Raw genomic sequence first — 7,866 nt, 5'->3', positions numbered from 1 at the left:
GATATATATATATATACTTATTTATTTGATATTTTCACAAAAGGGCTCAGAAAGAGTAAGATAAGAAAGAAAACAGAAAAGTGTAAATAATAAAGAATACACAATAAAGAAAATACTCTGGACATTTGGAATTTTCACAAACACTTCTGCAGGATTTTTTTTTACGAAGAACGAAGACAAAGGAACAAGAAAAACAGCTGATGGTAGTCCACTAACACTGCACAAACTTTGTAGAAAGAGAAAAGAGACAAAATGTAACAATGTATAAGCCAGCTAGCTGAACTAACAAAGCTTACAGATTTTTGAGTGTTGGTGAATTTGACTGTGCTTACATTCATTCACATGTTGCAGTGTGTGTGCCTTCTGTTGAGTGCCTCTTCTGTTGCCTATAATGGCAAAAGGCAATATGTAACATACTCAATATAATCATACATCCCGAAAAAATGTAACCACTTGGATCACTTTTTTTCACATGAAAATGTTCCAAAGCCACACGTTTCGTGTGTGCTTCACATGTGATTTTAACACTTGAAACTCGCGTGACGCTCGTGCTTTTTTTTTGTAAGGGTCAAATCAGAAGCTTATCTTTGCACTGAAAAAAATCTGCATTCATACATATACTACATTTAAGTTGTTAAAAATATTTATCAACAAATTTAATGAATGAGATGAATAACAAACACTTTCTGACACTGGATATATACAGTGAAAACATGTACCTTGATAGCATTTTGTGTTCATCATTTAGTTTTTCCCGGAATGAAGCTCTTAGAAACTTCCGTGGTGTTTCTGGAAATCGACCCTGAACAGTGTCTGTATTAAAAAAATAATAATAATAAAAAGAGAGAATTTAAGAGGTACAGGAAAAATCACCTGCAAGGTCCTGTAGGATCCCACAGGATTTTCGTGATCATTTTCTATGATCACGATGATGCTACAAGAATCTCACAGAAATCCTACAGGAATCCCACAGGAATGCTACAGGAATACCACAGAAATCCTTCTTTTTGCAAGGATCGAATCAGAAGCTTATCTTTGCACTGAAAAAAATCTGCATTCATACATATACTACATTTAAGTTGTTAAAAATATTTATCAACAAATTTAATGAATGAGATGAATAACAAACACTTTCTGACACTGGATATATACAGTGAAAACATGTACCTTGATAGCATTTTGTGTTCATCATTTAGTTTTTCCCGGAATGAAGCTCTTAGAAACTTCCGTGGTGTTTCTGGGAATTGACCCTGAACAGTGTCTGTATTAAAAAAAATTATAATAATAAAAAGAGAGAATTTAAGAGGTACTAAGAAATTGGGACTACTAAATTAGTTTTTAGATATATTTTTTAAAATATATAGATATCCCTTGTTAGCCACTTACCTAAAATAAGTTCCACTTTAACTGGATCTAAGAGTGGCTTGGGCTGTGATCCTTTGTTGGCATTACCAGGTTTTCCTGATAAGCCATGTGTAGCCAGCATATTCCTCCCGAAAACAGCCACTGCCAAATCTTTGATCATAGCTGACCATGAACTACCTCCTCTTCCACATGCCTGGAATGTCTCTTTGGTGATGTTTAGTTTTCTTTGGATTTCAACCTGTGCAATATATCAAATAAATGGCAAGAATTACCAAAGAGCATGCAACAAACTTTCATTTTTTTGGAAAACATGAGAGTGAGTAAATAATGACAATTAATTTCTCTCTCTTTTTTTTATTTGGATGAACTGTTCCTGTCATACCTAAAAAAAAATAAAAAAAAAGTTAGTGAGTGATTACATGAGTATGTGACTGATTAGCTGGACGAGGAGCAGGTTTAGGAGATGCAGGTGGTGGACAGGTTTGTGCAACAGATCTGCTTCTATTTGGCAACAACTCCTCAAATCTGTTAAAATGTCTAAATAGGGAAAAACAGGACAAAAGTTCACATCAGTAAAAACATAGAAGGGAAGTGTTTTTATTTTTTATGAGGGAAACTTATGTAACTACCTTTTTGTAGTTTAAAGTTTAGTGCCTTTAGTTCCTGATTTTCAGCTTTCAAGGCCTTGATTTCTCTTCTAAGTTCATTCAGTTCGTTGTTTTCTTTGGATTTTTTTGAACAACAGTTTGTCCTTCTGTGGTTCGTCAACCTAAAAAGTAAATAAATAAATAACATTTTATGCAACAATATATATATTTTTAATGATCTTCCCATTCTTTTCTCATCTTCTTATCACTAGGGAAGCAGTGAAAACTTCTTTTGTTGTCCTTCGACTGAAAATTACAACCAAAAGCCGCACAGTGTGGCATCGTATCAGTATTCTGAGTTGTGTTGCGGTAACACTAACAACAGATACAGCGTCAGTAGCTCACCGAGTGCAACCATTTGACGTCATTAAAATAATGGCACCCCTCATAGTCCAAAATATGTATAAAACGATGTGGATTTTTTAAATAACATAAATCTTTCATGGGTTTTCTACTACATATTTCAGTAAGAGACACATCATTTACATTATTTTAAGCCATACAAGTCTTAATACCCGGGGTTCCCTTTAAGACAAGTCATGTCACTCAGTGGCCATCTTTGAAACGCCTTTCGGGCATACAAGTGCAGCTCCTATCACTTTAAATGGGCAAACATCAATTTCTCCAAAACTGTTTGCCAAGTTTAATATTAATGTTGTTGTTTCTTTTGCTCAAATAGCGTTAAAAGAGCCTATTATTCAGGCTAGACCAGCCAGTGCGTATGTACAGTCCTGAGCGCACCTCTCAGAACACTGACTATAGTAACCGGGACTTCTAGTGGCAGCTGCAGTGATGCGCTGACTTTACCGATTAGCGATTGGCTCTTTTACTCAGAAGGCGGGGCTTCGTTCGATAGAGCGGCCATATTGAGCTTTGCATTTTTCCCAAGAGGCAACCTTCCGGCCTCTCTCTTGAAACCAACACGGAAGTGACTTAAACTGCAATTCATCGACTGGCCGCTAGAGACTGGCTCCAAAAGGGAGTCAGTCCCATAGACCCCCCATGTTAAAATGCCCAACTTTACAGCAGAAAAAAATATGTTTACAGCCTGGTACAAAAAGTGGTTTTGGTCTATATAGCTAATTTTGCCCTTCATAACAACTGTGAGGGGGGTGATTTTTTTATAACTCATCCGTTGAAATTATATTAAGCCTTAAAGTTCTGCATAATTAAGGGCGTGGCCTCTTGAGTGACAGGTGGATTGCCGCTGCTGTCACCACCGTCGAGTTAGGCGGGCGTGGTTTCAATAACCAGCTCCACCCACATCCCGCCTCTTTGCCCATTTTCCATTATCCGGGAGTATAAATGGAGACGGCCAGCTCCGCCCACTTTCATGGACACTACGTCTATGTTTTTTCCCCATTCAAAACTATACGAGTGACACGTCTTGGGTATTCTATAGTCTTTGATAAAATTTACAAATGGCCGCGCCCGCTCTATAAGGTGGATAGATGTTTTGTGAACCGTCTTTGGCGCGTTTTTGATCATCTTCCGTTGTCAATGTCATCACCACTCGGATTACAGACACACTGGACATTTGTGTTGTTGTTGTTGTGAATTGCTCCACTGAAAATTGCAGGTGGATCAGCACCTAGAGATGACCTCTACAGCCCTGAATTTCAGCGGAGACCAGGACAACTAGATGAGCCCCAGAGACAGATCCCCAGTGAAGACCTTGTCTCCTAGACGGCCACCGGGACAAGACCACAGGAACCAGATGAGTCCTCTGCACAATGTGACTTTGCTGCAGCCTGGAATTGAACTGCTGGTTTCGTCTGGCCAGAGGAGAACTGCCCCCCCGACTGAGCCTGTTTTCTCCCAAGGTTTTTTCTCCATTCTGTCACCGATGGAGTTTTGGTTCCTTTGGTTCCACTGTCGCCTCTGGCTTGCTTAGTTGGGGACACTTAATTTCCAACGATATCGTCGACTTGATTGCACAGACACTATTTAAACTGAACTGAGCTGACAGCAGTTTTGTTTTAGTTTCTTCTCACCATGTTTTCTGGTTATGTATTTGAGAGAAGTGTGCAAAACAGCTGTGTCTGTCAGTCCGTAAACTCACACACTAAAGTGTCCACTAGGTGTCAGTCTCTTACAGAAAGTCGGAGTTAGTTGCTGTGAGCAAGATACACACAAACTAAAAGATCAAGTCAACATGAAAAAGGTCACCCAATGTGTTTTCTAAATCAATAACCTTTTGCTTTATATTTTTCTTTCTAGCATCTTTAAACAAATGCTGATGGAGTTGTTCTCAGAATTTACTTCACTTTTCTAAGCCATTTTTGAAATGCCTTATAAATGTTCTGGTCATTTATGGATGAATGAAGTCGGTAGTCAAGTTGACACAGGCATCCTAGCAGAGTAATCACAGGTGTTACAGGTTACAGTAACTATGAACATGTTCCAACTAAAAATAGAATTGAATGTAAATTGCATTTATTTATATAGCACTTTATACAATACACAGGATTACAGTAATACACAGGAAGATAACATTGGTAATGTTATTAATGTAAAATTTTAGCTTTAAAGCAGCTCTACAGCAGACAATAATGTCATTATTCAGTCAAGTCACCTTTATTTGTATAGCGCTTTATACAATACTTTATACAGTACAATTCTATATTCTGATATAAAAGGCAGTGATGGTGTGAAAGTGCACTTATAGCCAAAGGCTGATTGTTTGAAAGCATGTTTTGCTAAAGGCTAAGAGCACAACAGGGTCGTGGGGTCAGTCTCAAAAGAATAACAACTGTCAGAGAACATGGACTGAGTTTAAGAGCTGTGATTTTGGTGGAAATGGGAGAAATTGTCCAGAATTGTAACATCAACAGTTCTTTAGAAGTTCAGCCTCTGTTGAAGAGGGGTAAAACTAATGACATTATGCTCTGTCTTTACATTTATTTTGAAAGATGAAGCTCGCGATTATAATAAGGGCACATTACATTTCCGACGAGTGCTTGCGGTGTTCAGCCAATCACAATGCACTGGGTCAGCTGGCCAATCAGAGCAGACTGCGCTTGTCGGAAGGAGGGACTTTGTAGAAAACGAAGCGTTTGACAGAGGCGGGGCATAGAGGACCTACAATAATGTACAGTATTTGAAAAATAATGTGTTTTGAACCTTAAAGCATGTCAACACATTCTGTTACACCAAATACACAAAATAATGATCTTTAAAAAAGCATCATATGACCCCTTTAAAATGTTCTCAGGAGGGAGGAGAACCCCCATGTACAGTATGACAGTGAGTTCACCCCTGCAGCTAATTTCTAATCAGTTAATGGAGTAGTTCACCCAAAAAATTCACTGACATTCAGTCCATCCAAAATGTAGACGAGTTAGATTTTTTTTTCATCAGACCAGATTTGAATAAATTTGGATGCCATCAGAATAGATGATTAAAGCATCACAATAATTCACAAGTAATCCACATGACTCCAGTCTATCAAATTCACTGCAGAGGATCCATTGGTGAGCAGAGGACATGATGCTAAATTTCCCAAAATCTGTTCTGATAAAGACTCATCTACATAATTTTAATCAAGTTTTCATTTCAAATTTTTAAACTCTCCATGTTACACTCCTCAATCTCCACTACACTTTTACTTTAGTTGTACTACACTCCATATGGTTTTACATTTGGGAAGAACCCAAATGTGTGTAAAAACTTGAATTAAAATCTCTCTGTCCAATAATAAATTGCGTTCTATACGTAGGTTCAGAAGGAGGTTCAGAAGGAGCCTAATAATTCAGTCAATCATTATTACGAGTGAATATAAACAGCAGTCATTGCACTGTCCCAGTGAAAATTCTTACGGCATCCCTCTGCCTTCCCATCTCCTCCTCTATTTCTCATTCTTCCTCCACATAGTACCATTATTGGTTGGCACTCGAGCTGAGACTGTGCTGTATACTGTGATGTACATTCATAACTGTCAACTCCTATTTCAGGCCCATTGGACAGTCATCTATATATTCAAAACACTTACCACCAGGCAAAAAAAGAAAAAAGAAAATGTTTATCTATATATCTTGATTTGAATGAGAACATTTCCTTGCTAAAAACAAAATATCTCCAGATCTGAATTAAAGAAATGTTATAGGTTCAGTGCAGGCTCTGGTAACTACATCTGCAGAGGTGTGAAGTGATGGTACTTCATCACTATATTTATGTATTATTCTGGTAAATGAAACCGAATACTTAAGATATGCATCATAACTTATGACAGCATCACCTATGGTCATGTAATTTGGGTAGTGATCCGAAATAACGAGACTGCAGATACAAGTGGCTGAAATGATCCTCCTTTAAATGGTGTCTGGTGCAAAACATCTTAGTTATGTATGCAACCTTGGTTCCCAGAGTAAGGAACGAGATGCTGTGTCAGTAGCTGACGCTATGGGATCACCCTCTAGGTGTGACAATTGTCTGAAGCCCATATAGGAGCATGCCGGTTCATTGACTGATGGTGCTTGCGCCATCCACTGAGGCACTACATCACGTAAAATTCAAAAGGACGTACTTGCACCATCACCCCTAAGATTCCAATGAAGAAAGAAAAGCAGGACTGAGGAGTATGTCTCGTTCCCTACTGTCAGGATTATGTTTAGTTTGTCTGTTTTTTAGTTTTTTTGCTTGCCTGCCTGCTTATCTGAGTTCCTTGTTTGTTGCCTTGGTTACGGTTTTGAGTTACACACCTGTTTGTAGTTGAGTTGTGCATTATCTTGTTCCCTTCCTTAGTACTTCAGTGTTTATATACTCCTCTTTTTGTATCCTTGGTGATCCGTTCTTGTCTATGAATGTTTTGGAGAGGTGCACACAGGCATTTTTGGACCTTTACCATCTTTTCCACTATGATGACTGCCTGTGTGTGCTTTTCTGGACAAGCTTAAATGCTGAGATGAGAGTGGTTCCCCCTTCACCATCTACGAGAGTAAAACAGCATGCCGGCCACAGCCACCACCCCAGCGATGAACCAGCCTGAGACCACTGCAGACACGAAACCGGAGCCCGCCATCATATCAGTGCCAGTCACGAGCACTGAGCCGAAGAGCGTCCCGGAATCCAAGCCCAATGAAACATCTGACCAGGTGCGTGAGCCAGCAACAACCTCAGTGTCTGAGGAAATTCTGGTGGAGTTTGAGGGGATGACGTGGAGCCCTACCTCTTCTACAATGCTGATGAAATAGCGCTGATCGACTGGGAGAGAGTGAGTGCATCCTGCCTGTGTCATTTCCCTGCACTGAGCCGAATGTCAGCCGAAAGGGTCGTTCCTAAGATACCTGCTTGTTCTTTGTTGATCAAGAGAATTGTTCCTGAGAAGAATGTCTGTCCTGTATAGTCCAAGAGAACTGTTTGTGAAACCCTGTGTGCACTGCCCAGTCCTTCAGCCCTGCCTGCACTGTTCCCTCTCAGCCCTTCAGCTCCTCACACACTGGTTCCACCTTCCTGCTTGGATTTGCCTTGGGCTTTATGTTCGGTGTTCGCCAGTCCAAACTCCACCTTGGCATCCTCATCCTAGCGGGGCCCATGCTGGCTTTTTTCGGGCACAGTGGGCTAGGGCCAGCCCACACCAAACCTAAACAGGCCCGGTGAGCGCTTGCCCAGGGGAGGCCCACAACTTTGTGCTCACCGAAGGGTCTCTGTGGGCAGCCCACGCTATGTGACTGCCCACATTAATTCAATGATGGCCCGTGTGGGGCAGACATGAGCCTGTTAATAAGAATTTTGTGGGTAGTTTTCTTCCTTACCACTAGGGATGCTAGAGTGTTTTAGGGTTCCTTAAGTAAAGCCATGTGGTAGAGAGAGTTGGCAATAGCAAACAGCAGTAGTCCGCATGGCTCACCTGCTG

At 40.1% G+C, this 7,866-nt stretch overlaps 1 long non-coding RNA gene across 1 annotated transcript; it reads right to left on the bottom strand.

Annotated features, from left to right (window-relative positions):
• Nucleotides 1-356: 356 nt before the first annotated feature.
• Nucleotides 357-1,850, bottom strand: LOC107693994 (uncharacterized). Its single transcript, XR_001634811.1, has 4 exons — nt 1,785-1,850; nt 1,387-1,603; nt 720-813; nt 357-386 (listed from the first exon to the last, which is right to left on the bottom strand). It is a non-coding gene; the product is annotated as an uncharacterized LOC107693994 (long non-coding RNA).
• Between the last annotated feature and the right edge of the window lie 6,016 nt (nt 1,851-7,866).

This window comes from Sinocyclocheilus anshuiensis, unplaced genomic scaffold (assembly GCF_001515605.1).
Source record: "Sinocyclocheilus anshuiensis isolate Anshui unplaced genomic scaffold, SAMN03320099.WGS_v1.1 scaffold2456, whole genome shotgun sequence".
NCBI classification, from domain to species: Eukaryota; Metazoa; Chordata; class Actinopteri; order Cypriniformes; family Cyprinidae; genus Sinocyclocheilus; species Sinocyclocheilus anshuiensis.
This window is presented reverse-complemented; position numbering and strand designations above follow the sequence as displayed.